The sequence below is a fragment of the Canis lupus genome, chromosome 3 (genome assembly GCF_048164855.1).
Source record: "Canis lupus baileyi chromosome 3, mCanLup2.hap1, whole genome shotgun sequence".
Lineage (NCBI taxonomy): Eukaryota > Metazoa > Chordata > Mammalia > Carnivora > Canidae > Canis > Canis lupus.
In genome coordinates this window covers 51393183-51410982 of record NC_132840.1, presented here as the reverse complement: position 1 = coordinate 51410982, position 17800 = coordinate 51393183, and the positions used below count along the sequence as shown (strand labels likewise).

The window sequence follows — 17800 nt, the reverse complement described above, 5'->3', positions numbered from 1 at the left end:
CTTACTAGCAGATAGCTCTGAAGTCAGTGTGCAACTGAGGCCTTTTTATCCTCCATTTGCCTCTTATTCCTAACTAATGAAGCCTCAAACCCTTGTTGGGCCTTGTTTCAACAAGGCTGGACACCTTCTTTTAACAGGACGTACTTGAAAAACAAGATATTTTCCTTTGTACTGGAAACAAATGGTGATTAATGTGCTTGTTGTAATTAATCTGTGGTGACAGATTAGTAGTGTAGCAGCAGTTCTTTGGCTGCTGTGGGAGCGTTCCTTGATAGGACAGCTGGTGAGAGGGGACACCAAATTCAATTTGTTTCTCATTTGCATTCATATGACAACCATCTGTGCTAATAGCACTGCAATGTCTCCATTAGGCCCTGTGCTAGCACACAGCCTTCCCCGGGCTCCTGTCAGGCCTGGGAACAGGGGAGCTCAGAGCATAAATATTTGTAGAGAAAAAGCGGTGGGCTTGATGGAACACAACCGACCATGTCCCCTTCCACTGGAGATTCAGCACTGAACAGGAGCTTAGATCCTCTTACCCATAGGAGGGTGATCTTTTGAGATTTCCTGCTCCTTTCATCAAAAAGCCTCTCTCCTCTCTGTCTCAAGATCCAACTGAGCCACTCATGGCCTATTCCAGTTGTCTAGTTGCTCCAACCAGCTTCACTTTGGCAAAGACCTTTTCATTTTTGTAACTGGCCCATTTACTAAAAATTTTTTTTAAAAAAATCATGCTGTATCTGCAAAGTTGGGGCTACTCTTCTGGGTGGAAGTGAAGCAGGGATCAATAGGAGAGAAGAGGTTTTTGTTTTATGGGGTTTACATGCAGTGGTGAGCCCTGGCACTAAACAAGAAGAAGGAAAAGGTCATGTAGTGTTATGTTCTAAGCACAGAATAAGAACCGAGTACAAGATGGTGTGGAATAGTAGGTGATAAGTCCATTAGGTTTGGTGTTCTAAGAAGTCCTCTCAGAGGAGGCAAAATTTAAGGTGCTATCTGGATGACAAGAAGGAATCAGCCTGTCAACTTCAAGGGAAAACACATTTTTCCAAAGAAAGAGAATAGTTAGCTTGACGTGTGGAGGAAGAAAAATGTCCAGTGTGACTGGGAGGAAGTGAGTGAGATGGTGAGAGCAGTGAGTCTGTCTTCATTTCCTTGGGCTGGAGTAATAAAGTACCATGGACAGCGTGGCTAGAAACCACAGAAATTTATTGTCTGCCATTCTGGAGGCTAGAAATCAATACTCAAGGTTTTGGCTTGACCCTGAAAACTCCAGAGAAGAATACTTCCTTCCCTCTTCCAGCTTCTGGTGTTGCCAGCAGTCCCTAGGGCTCCTTGCCTTATAGACACATCCCTCCAGTCTCTACTTCTGATGCACATGGTTGTCTTCTGTCTGTGTGTTTGTGTGTCTCCTCTTCTTATAATGGTACCAGTTGTACTGGATTAAGCAGCTGGGGCACATGGGGATCTGAGAGCCAGATAAGACATACAGATCATAATCTAAGAGCCATGGATGACCTTTAAAGACTTTTTACAATGAAATGACATGATCCAATGTCCATGTGGGTATCAAGGGTGGATTGAGGGGAAGTGGCACAAGAGAAAAGAATGAAGGTAACCGTTTATTAAATACTATCCAATATGAGTATTTGGAAAATGAGAGGAATCATGTTCTCATCCTGAACAGTTGGCAAGATGGTGCACTATTCACTAGAAGAGGGAATATTTGGGGCAGGGGCGGGCAGGGAACAAGTCTGAGAAAGAAAATCAAGGATTCCATTTTGGATGCATTAAGTTAAAAACATCCACATAGAAACATATAATCAATCTATTTGGTTGGGGGGAATGCCTGGGTAGTATAGTTGGTTAAGCACTTGCCTCTTGGTTTTGGATCTGGTCAAGATCCCAGGATTGTGACATCAAGTCCCACATCACCCTCTACATTGAGCATGGAGTCTGCTAAAGTTTCTCTATCTCTTTCTGCCCCTCCTAAAATAAATGAATAAATCTTAAAAAAAAAAAAAAAAGCCTGTTTGGGTGAGTCCAAATGTCAGAGAAGATGGGTCTCAAGATAGAAATTTGGGAGTCATCAACTTCAAGAGATTATTTTTTTTCAAGAGATTATATAAAGCCTGTGGTGCTGGATGAGATCTCCCTTCATGAAGAAAGGAATATAGAGACAAACAAACAGATGCAAAAGGATCCCACCCCAAACCCAGAGGAACACCATGGCTCTGTTTTCCTTCGGCCTATACTTTTTCTAGTGCTTATCATGTCTCATGGATAAGTGTCCTTCCTTGTTATGGATGACTTTGTTCTATGGAAAACTATGTGCGCTTGGCTGACCCCTCTCTGTTTCATGCCTCATCTCACCCATATTCCATCCCTATTTCCTTTTGTTCTCATGCCACTCCATAATTAAGGGGTCCAGGTTCAATGTCTTTATATCTACACACTAAAGTTTCTCAACCCCCAGAACTGTATTTTTGGGGGGCTTAATAATTCTTTGCTGAAGAAGACTGCCCTTATATTGTAAGTGTTTAGCAGTATCCTTGACTTCCACTTTTTGGGCTTGATAATTCTTTGCTGAGGAAGACTGCCCTTATATTGTAAATGTTTAGCAGTATCCCTGACTTCCAGTAACCCCACCACCACCGCCCCACCACTATGACAATTAAAAATGTCTCAGACGTTGAAAAATGTTCTCTGGAAAGTGGGGGTATGCAAAATGCCTCCCACTTAAGAACCACTGCCACAGACATAACACAGGGCTCTATATACAGGAGACACTCATTAAACACTTGCCATTGATGGTGACGGCAATTACATCTTGGCACGCACGGCTTCTCTCTACCTTCCTCCAGCCACTAAAGGAAATAGATTCTTTATTAAAAATCTTGTAAAATAGCATCAGAATTTCTCATTAGTCATTGGCCAGACCTCCAGATTCCAGACTCCTTTTTCAGAGCTAAAGACAAATGTGTGAGGAGTCAGAATGAGGTGTGAGAAGGAGTCATTCATTCAGCCAGTCAACAAATGGCAAAGTTAAACAACAATTGAATTAAGAAAGCCCTTCTGCGCCCAAAGCCTGGTTTGATAAGATAGGGGAGGTTATTACCTAAGAAAAATTGCTACCACACATTCCAATGACTTTGCGTCCTAAGTAAAAAGTCATCTTTAGCACAACAGATGTCCTTTTAAAATTTTATCAACCAGAAAAATAGAGGGAGGAGAATGCAAACCAGACCATTAAAATGTAATCTAGAGTCTACAAATTAATAAAATGGTAGCAGGATCAGATGAAAATGGCATGGAATCAAATGATATGTGGCTGTCCTTATGGTGCATCGTAGCTCCTGAAACCCTAAAGATTGAGTATATGTATGGGGCTTGCTGGCAGCATGGGGAACGTAACGTCCTTCCTCATGGATCCCAGTTCAGTCTCAAAAGCATAGGCATTATAGATAATGTGTATTTGCCAAAGTAGCCCTCTTGGAGGCCTCCCTATGGGTCCACACCTAATCATAGTCCTCAAATGGCACCACTTTTGTTGCCAAGTAGAGATATAGAAAATTGAAATGAAAGTAAAAGAAATCCCTTCTCTCTAGACAAGAAAACAGCCAATTGGTTGCCTTTCTCTTTTCCCCTGAGCTCCATCCAGGTCCTGATGGATCCTCCAAGGAGGAGGCTTGTCTTCTTCCCATTAGCCCTGATCCTTGAATTCAGGGGAACAGAAGTGTTAGAAAGGAAAACAAAAGGCATCTCCAACAAAGGGCTTGCAGAAAATAAACTTGTATGGAGAACCAGTAGTATTCTGGTTAGAGTGACCACATAACAAACCACCCCAAAATGTAACACCTTAAAGGAACAACAATATATATTCTTTCACATCCATGGATAGATGGGTAGTTCTACTTCTTTTGGTGTTGATGGGAATATTACAAAGTCCAGAATGGCCATAGTCACACAACCAGCAATTGGTGGTCACTGTCACCAGGAGCTCAGCAGAGGCCATTGGTGGAGGTTCTCGTTCTCCTCTATGGGAGCTCTCCCACATAGCTGCTTGGTCTTCCTTACAACATGGCAGCATCTTTCTGAGAAGACACTGCAAAAGGAAGCTTTCAGGAGCTGTCAGTCTCTTGAAGCCTGAACTTGAAAACATTAGAAAGTTACTTTAACTATATTCTTTTGTTTTTTACTGTAATGGTTACAAGGGCAGCCTAGATTCAAGGGGAGGGAAAAATAAGCTCTACCTCTTGATATGAGGACCCCAGCCCCCATCCAATATATCTGTCACACAGGTTCTTGGGTAATAATTAACATTAGTAGTGCAAATGACCCATTTTTTTTAATAGTACTGATAGCAGGATGATTTTACAAGGGAAACAAATTATGTCATTTCATTGTAATAAGCCTGTAAAGATCATCCATAGCTCTTACACTATGACCCACACGCCTTACCTGGTTCATAAACCCCCTGGTACTCCAGCTGGTTAATCCAATATGACTGATGTCATTTTCAGAAAAGCAGAGACACACAGTCATACACGCGGAAGACAGCCAAGTGATGACAAAGGATACAGGGAAAGGTCATCTTTGGACACGAGCAGCCATAACAGACCTGTCATTTGACTCCAAGCCTAATCACTCTGGTGTATTTCTATGCTTCTGATCCACATTGGTACCTCTAGAGTACAGTACTGTCACATTGTAAGAGCACTGGATGCAAAAGAAAGAGAGGGTTTGCCCTCCTGCAACCATACATATGTGCATGCTCCGATTCATAATCTTTATGAATTTGAGGAGTGATCAGAGGGCTGGAAAAAATGACTCTATTTATACCAGTGTTTGGCTTTGAACACCAATTATTTCCCACCCTGCTGTGACAAGGACATATACAGAAAATGTTCAAGAGCCATATTCATCTAATCAAGTTGTTAATAAACCCAATGAACCCACTCTGTCTTCAACATTTCCTTACAGAAGGAGTAAGTAGCTGACTCTTTTTTTTAGAAACACCTACTTCGTACAGCTAGCATAAAATTTAAGTGAAAGAATATGAGACTGACTTCTCATGTAGTAAGTGCTCAAAAGTGTTAGATGATGATGATGATGAAAATAGCTAAACGCAGTATCTGAAGTAGTTAGTGTGTAATAAATGGTAGCTAATATCATTGTTAAAGAAAAACTCTCTTAGAGGAATAATGGTAAAGGGATGGGGTACAATCTGTTTGAATGGGGAAAGAGGAACATAAGGGCTAAGAAGCTTGGGGTCAGGAGGAGGGCGATGCTCACTCTGCCTCAGGAGGCATTTGACAGAGCTATCTTTAATACCAAATTATCAGAGACAGTTTCAGGATTTTCATTGGCACAGACATGCTTCCCCCCTGAGCCCTGAAATAAATACATAGAAGGTTAAAGGTCAGTTCATTAATCTCCTCACTTGTCTGTTTGTTTGGACATACGGATGCTCCATTGTGAAGGCAATTTGAGGAAGGGGTGAAAGAAATTGAGACCAGGGAAAATGTGAATTCTAACCCATTTTAGTACTGTCACATGGTGAACAGAGGGGTGTGCAAGAGAAAGAAAAGGTTTTAAATGCAATTCTGCTTTTACAAAGCTGTAATCCAAGTTAGAAGCTCATGACTTGGTTCTCTTCCTTTTTGGGGATGGTTTATGCAACTTGCCTTCAAGCTGACATTTGATCAACTTTTCTTTCCCAAGTAAATTTTTATTTTGCTCCATTAGGCAAAGCCTGTCAAGCAAAAGCAGTGTAAGTTCTTACCCTGTTCCTTTCTATCAATGCTGTCTTCTTGCTTTATGCCAATTCAAAACATCTTCAACCTTCTTTGAGGGACCCTGGGGAAGCCTTATTCTAAAAGATGTTGAAACAAAAGCAGAAAAAAGAAAGACACACTTTCTACAGAAGTGAAATGAGGGTAATTTTGACTACAGTTATCTTCATTAAACTCAGTGTCATTTTTATTAATTGCTGAGACATTTGGGTCCAAATAACCTGAAAACAATCAGCTGCCCTGGAGTCTTTCTGGGACAAAAGCCCCGAGAAAGAGAAGTGACTGACTTGTTAAAGTTCACTTCCATAGACAGGAGGAGAGCATAGAAGGCAGATCCTGTATGTTTATTGTCTACCTCCTGGGAGGTTGCAGTGGGAAGACTTCAAGGTGACCCCCCCCAACCTACCAAGGCCCCTGCCTCCTGGTCTTCACACAGCTATGTAATCCCTTCTTGAGTGTGGGTAGGACCCATGGCCTGCTTCTGATCAATAGAATATAGAAAAAATGATGGGATGTCACTCCCATGATTATGATATACTGAGTTTGTGCTAATTTTTATGGCACTAGTAGGAAACTAATACAGATGACCTCCTTCACGTACCTGGTGGTTGGCAGGGTGGTTCTTCTGGAGGACCTCAGCTCTTCAGTATCACCAGCTCCAGGCTACCCTGGGTCATGATGTGAGAGTTTCAAGGCTCAAAAGTCCAGAGAGGGAGGACAGAGTTCCAACACATGCTTTTATTTATTTATTTTTATTTTTATTTTTTTTCCAACACATGCTTTTAATTCTCCTCTTGAGCCATGTTTATTACTGTTCCATTGCCCAACATAGGTCATAGGGCCAGCCCGGATTCAGGGATGGAGATGAAGTCTCTAATCATTGATGAGAGAAGCTGCAATGTAACACAGAATGGAGTGGAACATGAAGATGTACTTGTGGCCATCTTGCCACCTACCACATGTTCTAAGAGGCAGGCTAGTGTGGGAGCCAAAATACATGCTATGGGAGGAGACTCTTCCAGTGCCTGTGACTCTGATGGTATAGAGGACTGAGTCTCTGCTCCACAGGTGAGGACTCCCACTGGGCAGAGCATCAAGATTCCACCCTCTGGTGATGGACATACATACATAGGGCATAAGGGTCACACTCCGAATTCTGGGGACACCCATGTGTTCTAGTTACACAAATAAAAAAATTGAAATTCAGAGAAATGAAAACACTTGCTCAAATTCTCGTAGTAGCAGAACTGAGCTACATCTCAGAAATATGAACCCTTAGGAGGTGGCAAAATATGAGGAGGCAAGCAGAGATACATACACTCAAACCAGATGGTATTGATTTACAACCAACAGCCCTTCCCCACTTCCCTGGGGACATCTCAATGTTATTCTGGTTCCCATCCCTCTCCCTATGATTCAGGAAGGGTGGCCTGTACCCCAGGCTTCCGGAATAAATCTTAGCCTAGCTAAGCCAGTGATATGACCCACTTCTCTTTGTCTGAAATTACTTAAGCTATAGGCTTGGAGGAGGCCAGCTTTAAGGGCATGCAACTAGTACAGCTGCATGGTGCTCTGGTCTCAAAAGGACCCCACACTTGGCTTAAGGCTCTGCTATCAACTTGAAATTCTTAATAACCATTGAACAAGAGATGTCACACTTTAATTTTGCTTTGGGCCCCACAAATTATTACAAACTATATAACTGGTCTATGTGTATGCTACAATTCTGGCGAACATGGCAAGGAGAAATCTACTTGGGGTACTTCTAACAAATATTATTGCACACAAATATGCCCCCTCTTCTTCTGCATGTGATGCTTGGAGCTACTGTAGCCATCTTGTGCCTTTAGGGAAGCAAGGCTGGACAGATCAGAAAGATGGAATGAACCTGAATCTTGATGATACCACTGATGTCATATGAGATAATAAATCTTCTTTTTTGTTGTTACAATTTGAGATAAGGCTTTCTTTTACTGAAAAAAATTCACAGAATGGATTCAATTGGCAAGTATGAACTAGATGCTTTGAGAAAACTTTTTGATTCTTGTGAGCTCATTTCCTTATCTGTAAGAATAAAAGCAATGCCACCTTACATAGATGCCATGAAAACAAATAAGACAACATTTGGCACACAGTAGGATGCAATCCACTGGTGGTAGTAATAGTAATTGCCATTTTGTTGTTGTTGTTGCTACAAGACCAGTGCTGTTATCTACCATAACTTACAAATGCTCCCTGTTTTCACCCAATTTTCAAAGTATTCCATAACCCAAAGGTCATTAAAATATATCTTCTGTGGCAAAACAAACAAACAAACAAACAAACATCAGCTAAGTAATGTAGATATAGTCCCTGTAAATCATCTGAAAGCCAGATGATGGAGGCTGTTTAATTCATGTTTGTATGCATGCTTCACTGAACCGGGTCGTTTATTCTATACCTGGGCCAGGAACCATCGGAAGTAAATTCGGACCTAGATCTTTACATACCAATATGGATACTTCTCCAAATCATAATGCTAAGTGAGAAGAGCACGTTGTAAACTAATATGTGCTACCTGTTGCATGAGACCCCTCATATGAAAGTAAAATCACGACAATAAAATAGTAAGTATAGTGACTAATGCTTCTGGGAAGATGAGTAAATGTCCTTTTCCCTATCCTTCCCAGTAAGTAAAAGGAAAATAAAAGACCCTGGAAAAGACCCTCAGAACTGGAGACACAGCACAGTAGTGAGTCCCCTGATTTTTTATCAAATGTTTTAGCCTTGGGGCTGGAGAAGCCAGAAAGCAAGAGAAGTCAACAGACTCACAGACACACCAAGAAAAGCCTGCCCTCTGCAGCCAAAAGACCAGGAAGAGGTAGTGTAACAAGACAGAAAACTTTTAGACAATGACCTGTCTACTCCAGTCAAATTCTGTAGAAAAAACTGTAACCCCCATCCCAACCCCATCAGTGAAGAGGGACCAGACTCCCACCCTCACTATAATGAAGTGCCCAACACCCCACTTCCCCTCTACCCCTGGGTGGTGCCACAGAAAGGCAGTAAGGAGCAGGGACTTCCATCCGTGTTGGCCACTTACAAACCTGTGGACCCTTTATGGTGTCTGCGGAGACCATAGAGGAGCTGGAAATCCCATGCTCCTCAGGAGTAAAGAGCAGTCCACCTACTCCCCTAGGCATCAATGGAGGCCAAGTGAAGAACTTGGATTTTCATTTCCATCTGGCAGAAACAAGGTGACAACTCCTTTCCCCTGCCAGAGCAGTGTCAGAAAAACCCAGTTCAACCAGTTTAAATAAGATCCAGAGTCTCAAGGTATAACACAAAAAATACCTGTGTTTTAAACTGAAAACTGTTTTTCATACCAGGAACCAGAAAGATTTCAAACTGAGTAACAAAAGACAACACTGAGATAAGAGATTTTAAAATAATCAGACAGAAGCAGCTCTAATAAAAAAAATGCTTCCATGAACAATCACAAAGAAGCCCCAAATAGTTGCAGAAACAGAAAGCCTCCTCCAATAAATAGAATCAAATGGAATTTTTTAAATGGGGATATACAGTTAATATAAAAAGTGAAGAAAAAGGAACTCCGAGGAGGGGGGTGCATCAATGGTTAAGCATCTGCCTTTGGTTCAGATCATGATCGCGGGGTCCTGGGATCCAGTCCGACATCAGGCTCCCCCACAGGGAGCCTGTTTCTTCCTCTGCCTATGTTTCTGCCTCTGTGTCCGTGTTTCTCATGAATAAATACATAAAATCCTTTTTTAAAAAAAGTAAAGAAAGAAAATACAGAGATAAAATCTCGGTAGATGGGCTCAGCATCAGAGTAATAGGAGAGAAGAGAGAATCAGTGAATTGGAAGACTACACAATAGAAATAATCCAATCTGAGCAACTGAGAAATAACTGTATAAACAAACAAACAAACAAGACAAAATGAAACAAAACAGAGCGTCAGGGACCTGTAGGACTATAACAAAGAGATCTCACATTCATGCTATCAGGATTCTGGAAGGAGAGAGAAAAAGTGCTTGAAAAAAATAATGGCTTGAAAGCTTCCCAAATCTGATGAAAGACATAAACATACATCTCAAGATGCTAGGTGAACTGAACAGGGGGGCAGAGGACCTTTCCGGACTCATTGAGTCTAGACACTACTGATGGATCTCACAATTATATCTGATACACCCATTTGTAATAGAAATCGATTAGGGAGCCAAAACAAGAGCTAGTTGGAAGGGGGGGGTACTTCTGATCTTCATCAGTCGCCCCAGAGGCATTCCAGAGAAACAGGCGGTCTAGGTTATGTTTGGTGTCTGCTTGCAAATCCAGCTGTGAGACAAGTTCTCTTAATGCCTTGGCCCTCAAAGTGGGGTGCTGGGGCCAGCATACCAGCATCACTTGAGACCTTGGAGCCATATCACAAACTGGATAGATCTGAACCTACACCCACAAGACCCCCAGATCCACATTCAAGTTTGAGAAGCACGTTTTACCTGCTTACCCCTTTCCTGCAACCAAAGGGACATGCCCACACTCCTCTTACATAAAAATTCTAGAATTCCCTATAAACTGCAGGTTAGAAGCAGACCAGAGGAGAAATGAAATTTTAAACCATGAAAAGTACCTGGATTAAGACACTGGAACTTTGGTCTCCCTCCTGAACTTCTGTATTTACAAATCACCTAACCTGCTGCGGGGCAGTGTTTGCAAGATTGCTATTCTTTCTGTTTATTTCTTTTCCTCATGAATTTTGGGCTGAAGATGAACTAGAAAATCAGAGGCTTCTTCCTATATTGAATATCCTATAATTCCATTACATGAGAATTGGATTACCCATTACTACATAGGCAAAGCCTGTGCATAGAGAAGTTAATTAGAAGATCCAAACCACGCCTGGTGTATAATTATGGCAAGACTATTTTTTTAATCTAACTGTAATTCTATTTAGGAATTTGGATGACTTGCACTTTGCGCCTATAGCTTATAATATCACCAGAAATCCTTCACAGAACTGTAACCCTGTAAGTCAGTTACCTGTTGATGCTCAAATATACACGTATATAATTTTAATGGTGCCCATTATACACAGACTTCCATTATAACACTATTTCCACTCAGTCATAATTTTATGAAAAATTCCCCTATTGGCTAAAATTTTCCAGGCTTAATCATACTCTTGAGGTGAACTTTTTCAATTAATCTCCACTTAAGCAATTTTGAGCTCTTTGGATGAAGGAAAAATATATATGCCAGACTCAGAAAAAAACTGTCAAGCAGGTTGCTTTTTTAAAATGTTTATTTAACACACTGACATTCACAATTCACAAGACTGACTTGCCAGTATCTTAATTTCCAGATGATGGAGGCAGAGGTGGGGTTTTTTTGTTTGTTTTTTTTTTTTTTGTTTGGTTGGGTTTTTTTTTTTTGCCTAGAAACCCCCAAAAGCTACTCAATTATCTCCTCTGCCATGGAGAAGTATAGAGAGTCTGTAAAACTTGTATTGAATTTTAAGCTTGTGGGGGCACTTAGCATCCATGAAACTGAATTCAGCTAATACACATCAACTCTCCTCCTTACGGCCCTGGCAAAGTCTTCTATTTTGGGACTAATGAGAAGAAAGTCATTTGGATTATTGATCCAGTGTGAGTCATCTAGAATGGGGAAAGAATGGGTAATTACCACTGTTTTGAATCACCTCCATTTATTTTTTTCTAAACTTCATTTTGGAACTTCCAGACTCTGTTGATGATATTATTTCTCCAGAGGAAAACAGCCTCTGAGTTATCTCTCAGAGATAACTGGCAAAACCTTCTGGCTTTGGGTCTTGTCTCTGATCCTTTGGTTTTCCTTCTCTAGCAAATGCTTTGTATTTGCTCTTTACAGCTTCATTTGGTTGATTGGGAGTGGGAATGCTGCCAGAACACACACAGCCATCGTCTGTGGCACGACCAGAAGGGGTAGGACGAGAGTGAATTCTTTGCCGGATACCTCATGGCCAGGCCTTGCTGCCAAATGACAACTGATGGAGACTTTCTTTTCGATTCCAAAGAGGTCTCCCAGCACCGTTATATAGAAAGGATTGAAAAAAAAATACCAATGAATTTTAATTGTCCTTTCTTCAAGCTAAAATTTTTATAGGCTGCTTAGGGAAGAACCATGTGTAAGGAGATCTAACTGGGTGGGAATCATATTCTGCAGGAAGCTGAGATAGATGCCTTGGCCTGCTAACTTCTGTTCTCCCTACTTTTCTTGTCATCCCTGACTTATCTGAGTATGTCTCTGTGTTTTCTGTATGACAAGCACACAAATCTTTTAGTTCCAGAGCATGCAATCCTACCTCTTGCCACAGGACCTTTGCGTATGCCATTCCTTTTGCCTAGAGCACCTTAACCACTCATCTTCTAGTGAGCTTCTATTTATCATTTGGATTTTAGCTTGCCACTTCTTCAGGAAGGCCCCCACTAACTGTCTCAGTTAGGTCAAACCCCATACCCCCAATGTCTGTTCCCATACCACCATACACTTTCCTTTTATGGTACTTATCACTGCAATATTCTTACATTGACTCCTGTGATTTTTCTTTTATTTATTTATTTTTTAAAGATTTGACTTATTAGGCAACCCGGGTGGCTCAGTGGTCTAGCACCGCCATCGGCCCAGGGCATGATCCTGGAGACCAGGGATCGAGTTGCACATCAGGCTCCCTGCATGGAACCTGCTTCTCCCTCTGCCTGTCTCTGCCTCTGTCTCTTTCTGTGTCTCTCATGAATAAATAAATAAAATCTTTAAAAAATGACTTATTTATTTGAGGGAGAGCAAGAGAGCACAAGCAAGGGGAGCAGCAAAGGGAGAGGGAGAAGCAGACTCCCCACTGAGCAGGGAACTCGATGTAGGGCTCATCCCAGGACCCTGGGATCATGACCTGAGCTGAAAGCAGATGCTTAACTGATTGAGCCACCCAGGTGTCCTTTTTTCTTAATTTTTTCTTTTGTGTGTGTGTGTGTGTGTGTGATTTTCTTTCATTAGTAACTTTATCCCTACTGGTTCCATGAGGGTCCAGACCACGTATATTCCCAACACCTGACATGAAACCTTACACATAGTAGCCGCTCAGTAATTATTTCTTAGATAGATAGATGGATGAATGAATTTACTTAGAAATTCCCAAGGTGGGGGAGTCAAAGAGCCTACGCCAGCACTGCCAAATGCCTTGGCATCAGAAGAATTTGTCTGGTCTGGTTTATGATGTTGTTCTAACCTTGGTATGTAAGACCTATGAAATGAGAGCATGGACACAGAGGAAACAGTGCAAAGAGCTCCTAGAAAAATCCTCAATTGAGTTCTAAGTAAAACACCTCCTAAGTCATAATATTATAAACCTAAAAATGGACCCGAGAGATCGTTCCTAGGATTTCACACGTGAAGAAAATGAGCCTCATGGTTCCATTGCTAGTTACCAGCAGACCACAACCTGTCTTACTCCTTGTTCATCCCTAGTCCACTGCTCTGGTGAGGAGATCCTTAGCAGAGGTGAAGAAACTGAATGGAGGGCAGAACTTAGCAGTAGCTGAAGCCCTGAGCTGGAAAGCCCACAGGAGAGGAAGAGAGTGATGAATCATATGTAAATGACAGGATCCCTGAGGGCTATGGCTAGGGAATTAATTGGATTTCTTTCCTCTGCTTAGAGATCCAATATAGGAAGCTTTACTAAGATATCTACAAGGAACAATTGCCATCTTTTTTTGGTCCTCCCTCGTGAACTCTTTATTCTGTAATCTGTAAAGGCAAAAGGTGGTCAGATAGAAGAAACAACCCCACTCTCGCTTATTCTTTCAGTATAGCCGAATGGCATAGCAGGTAGGTTCTAGGCCAGACTCCTCCTGATTGTGAACCCTACCCATTGTATGATTCTGGTCAAGCCATTTAACTTTTCTCTGACTCCGTTTTCTCATCTATGCCATGGAAATAATCAAACCTATCTTTTAGGGTCAGTGCAAAGATGAAGTATATTATGATTGTAAAGTACCTTTGCATGATGCCTAGGAAATGCTTGGTATGATCAAGCATTATTCAACACTCAACAGATTTATATTGAGTGCTTACCAAGTGCCTATAGGGAATGAAGCAAGGTAGTGGGGTTGGGTTGCTGGGGAGACTTACATTATAGTGGGGGAAAAGAAAAATTTAAGAGACAGAAGATTTACAGATTAAGCTCAGGGCCCTGGAGAAAATATTACAGAAGTAAAGTGCAAATGGAGAACTGGCTACTTTCTGATAGGTTGGCTCAGGAGAGACTCTTTGAGGGCATGACATTTGAGCAGAAGGATCTAGCCATGTGAAATGCTAAGGAAAGAGTGTTCTAGCCCAGGAAATACTGTAAACAGAAAGTACAGGCCTGGAGATGGGAACATCCTTGTTCCCAGTGTGAAGAAAAGCTGGTGGAAGTTTTTCAGCAGGATAGAGACAAGATCTGAGTTATGTTTTCAAAAATCCCTCTGTCCCTATGCAGAGAATGCACAGCACCAAGAATGAACCCTAATAAACTATGGACTTGGGAGATAGTGATGGGTCCATGTAGCTTCATCCATTGTGACAAGCGTTCCATTGTAGTGGGGGATGTTCATGGTCTGTGAGTCTATGCAAATGGGGTTATGAGCAGGGGCATGTGGGAAATCTCTGTACCCTCCACTCAATTTTTCTGTGACCCTAGAACTGCCCTAAAAAAATAAACTAGTTAATTAAAAAAAAATTAAAGATCCCTCTGACTGCCATGTAGAAAATAGGTTTGAGTGGGGCAAGAGTCAAGGCAGAGAGACCAGTCAGGAAGCTAGCAGAGAAGTCAAGTTGAGAGAAGGATGGATGGTGGCTGGTAGCATGGGCTAGAATGGATGAGGTGAGGGGAGAGGAACCAACATGGTGGAGATGAACTTTAGAAGTAGAAGCAACAGTGTGAGCAGAAGTAGAAGGGGAGGTGGGAGGCAAAAGGAAGAAATCCAGGATGAGCCCTAGTTTACATCTTGAACAACTGGAAATAATGGTGCTGGTTCTTGAGATGGAGAAAAACAGGGGAGGTGACCCTGGAGCTTATGGCATTTGCCTTTGTTTTTATAATGAGGGAAGTGGATTTGGGATTCCAGAATTCTGTGTTGTTCAGTAGAACATGTTCCATCTTTTAAGAGTTTTAAGAACAGAGGATATACTAATTTATGTGGAATAGTGACATGAAAAGCTCTTTAGGCAAAAGGAAATAAATGACTTCACCTCTAGTGATGCCATCCATTCCTTAGGAATAGGGTTTCCTTCCTTCTGGCCACAGAGTTCTCTTAAATGATATGAATAATTTTTCTCCTCTTTTTATTAAGGCAAAGAAAGGAACAACAGAACTAATCACATGCTTCTTTATGTCCTAGGAATCTCGTTTAACTACATTGTCTTTGTGGGTTTCTTTTCCTTTTTTCTTTTTCTTTTTCTTTTTCTTTTCTTTTTTTTTTTTTTTTTTTTTTTGAGATTTGAAGCAAGCAGAGAAATTCTCAAAAAGTGCACAAAGCATCTTGTACCTACCTTTGTTCAGAGAATTTAGCGATGTCATATTCACGCTCTGTAGAAAAAAATCTGAGAGTTTATCTTTTAAAAAGTAGTTTACAAGATTTTTAGTAATCTTATTTTATTATGATAGGTGATAAAGTCAGAACAACTCAATGTCACTTTTATGAGAACATTCTCTTTCAATGGAAACACAATTACACGAACACTAGATAGGTAGTCTTAGAACAAATGTCATTCTCACTCAACCACTAAAAGTCACCTGTCCTTTCTGTGCTTTCATTGATTTACTTGGGAAAAAAGAGAGAGAGAGAGAGAGAGAGAAAGAGAAAGATGTTGGGCACCACATCCTTTCCAGATCCCATAGTCCCTCCAATGTTGGCCAGATCAAGACAAACTTTTTCACATTGATGCTGAAGGTGATGAACATTGCTTTCATCTCTTTGCATTTTGTGGCTTTCAATTTCCCAGATGCTCTGCAATGTAGTGAATTGCTCTTTTAGCCTGTCAGCTCGAGAACCCTTTCCATAAACTCCTTTAAATTGGCAATGAATTTTGGAGGAAAGAAACATTCTCCGCATTGCAGAATAAACTCAGCATAAACTTTGCCTGGGGCCACATGTCCTGGAGAGGAGTCAGTTCCAACCAAGAGGGCCTCAAGTCAGAAGTCTTTCCAGCTCCGATTCACTTTGGACAGCGGCCCTGAGAGCCCGACACCATGGAACTGCCATGTGAGGGATTGTACTATGTGTATTGCAGTGGGGATCAGCCTTGCAAACTTACTTTGTGACAAATGTGTGGCTTTGAAAACAAAGGTGAAAACAAAATGCAAAATGATGAGCCATAAGAAAGGAGCAAGGCAGGGTGGCAAGGGGTATGAACAGCTGGCTGGGAGCAGTCTTGGTTCCATTGCCACCACTGCCATTAGTTAGGTGTGTGTCATGGGGCAAGTCAATCCTTGAGGCTCAGTGTCCCCATCTGTAAAATACTGTGCTTGGACTATCATCTCTCTGGTCTCTTAGTTTGGAGATTCCATGAGTAGTAGTGGTGCCTCACTGATGCTGTGGGTGCAGGACAAGAGAACAGTGACACTTGGTCCAATTACTGGACTTGACACTTCCGGTTCATGCCCTCAGAAAGAATTCTCCAGGAAGGAGTGAAGGAGCAGGGATGGGAGCTTGCGGAGGTATTAATGAAGGATTTCACCTTTCCCCAAAGGGTCTTTGAGTGCGAGCCAGGGCAGGTGGCAGCTAGAGGGGAGTGGTGATTAGTAAATCGTGATCAGATGGCACCTGCAGGGTGAGGTACTGAGTGCGTCCTTCTCTGCAGTAGGACAATGAACAGATGGAGCCCTAGACCCACACAAACATCTATTAACTTAACCTTGAATGTGCAGAGAGGCAGAAGCATAAAACCTGTGGCCAAAAATATCATTGATGATCGACTGTCTTCATTTAAAAAAAAAAAAAAGTAAATCCCATGTTATTTTCCTGTGTTGATTATCTCCATAGGCTGTTAAAACATATAGCCGGAGCTGGAGAATAGGTTGCAGAGAGTGAGCTTTTCCTTTGGGCTTTTTGAAAAATGGAAATTAATGATCAGCGTTTGGTCAATGAAACATTCCTTACCATGAAGTTCATGATTATTTGATCGTTATGATTTTAATTATTCTTAGGTATCAGCAACTATCGGGGGGCTTAGATGAGTTTCATGTAGGAGATGATAGTACTGTTGGGAGTTTTATGTGCTAAACTGGGGCACACACTAGCTATTACTTCTCAAATCCTACTATTTCTTCCATTCATTTATTCAACAGATATCTATGAGCATGCATTTTGTGCCTTGTACTCTGCTACACATTGGGGGTAAGGTGATAAGCAGGACAGACAAGTCTCAGGTCTCTGTTGCCTTTTAGGTGACTTTGAATTCCTTTACTATTTCTTCAGTTCTGCCATCACATGGTCCCAGCCCACCAACTCAAGCTATTCTCCATGATTCATCAATCTAAATGTTCCACCCCACTCTGCTGCTTGTCCTCACACATATACACACACCCCCACCAACACATAGACAAATACAATGCTCATTTCCCCCTCTTTCAGTTTCTCACATCTGTCTACACCAGCGATAACCATCATCCCATCTGCTTCTCTAAAACCTACCCAGATTCCAAGGCTCAACACAAATCTGCCTTCTTTGAGGAGTGCTTTGCTAACACGGGAGTCCATCCAATTCCTCCTTCCCCCAATGTTCTGTGCCCTCCTTGACCATACATCTGAATGACCATTTTCAGACTCCTATTTTTTTTTCCTTCTCTTTTCGTGTGTGCTGACTTGATCATCACATGTCAATTCTAAAATCCCCAGAAAGGTCAACCATATTTACATCTTTAGTAGCCCCGCCATATTCTAATAGAGTTAATCTCAAAATAAGTTCTCAAGCACTTCCTCAGCTAGT

The 17800-nt window shown here is 41.6% G+C and overlaps 1 long non-coding RNA gene across 2 annotated transcripts in view; it reads right to left on the bottom strand.

The window, feature by feature from the left end:
- Positions 1-3960: 3960 nt before the first annotated feature.
- LOC140630590 (uncharacterized) overlaps positions 3961-17800 on the bottom strand; it is a 44299-nt gene continuing 30459 nt past the window's right edge. Inside the window, exons 4-6 of one of the 2 annotated variants that reach the window (XR_012028309.1) lie at positions 6397-6688; positions 5786-5875; positions 3961-4146 (exon numbers count right to left, since the gene is read on the bottom strand). This is a non-coding gene — a long non-coding RNA (uncharacterized lncRNA). Of the gene's footprint in view, positions 4147-5785; positions 5876-6396; positions 6689-15359; positions 15399-17800 lie in introns of those variants that run through there. The other variant, XR_012028311.1, reaches the window with a different exon arrangement.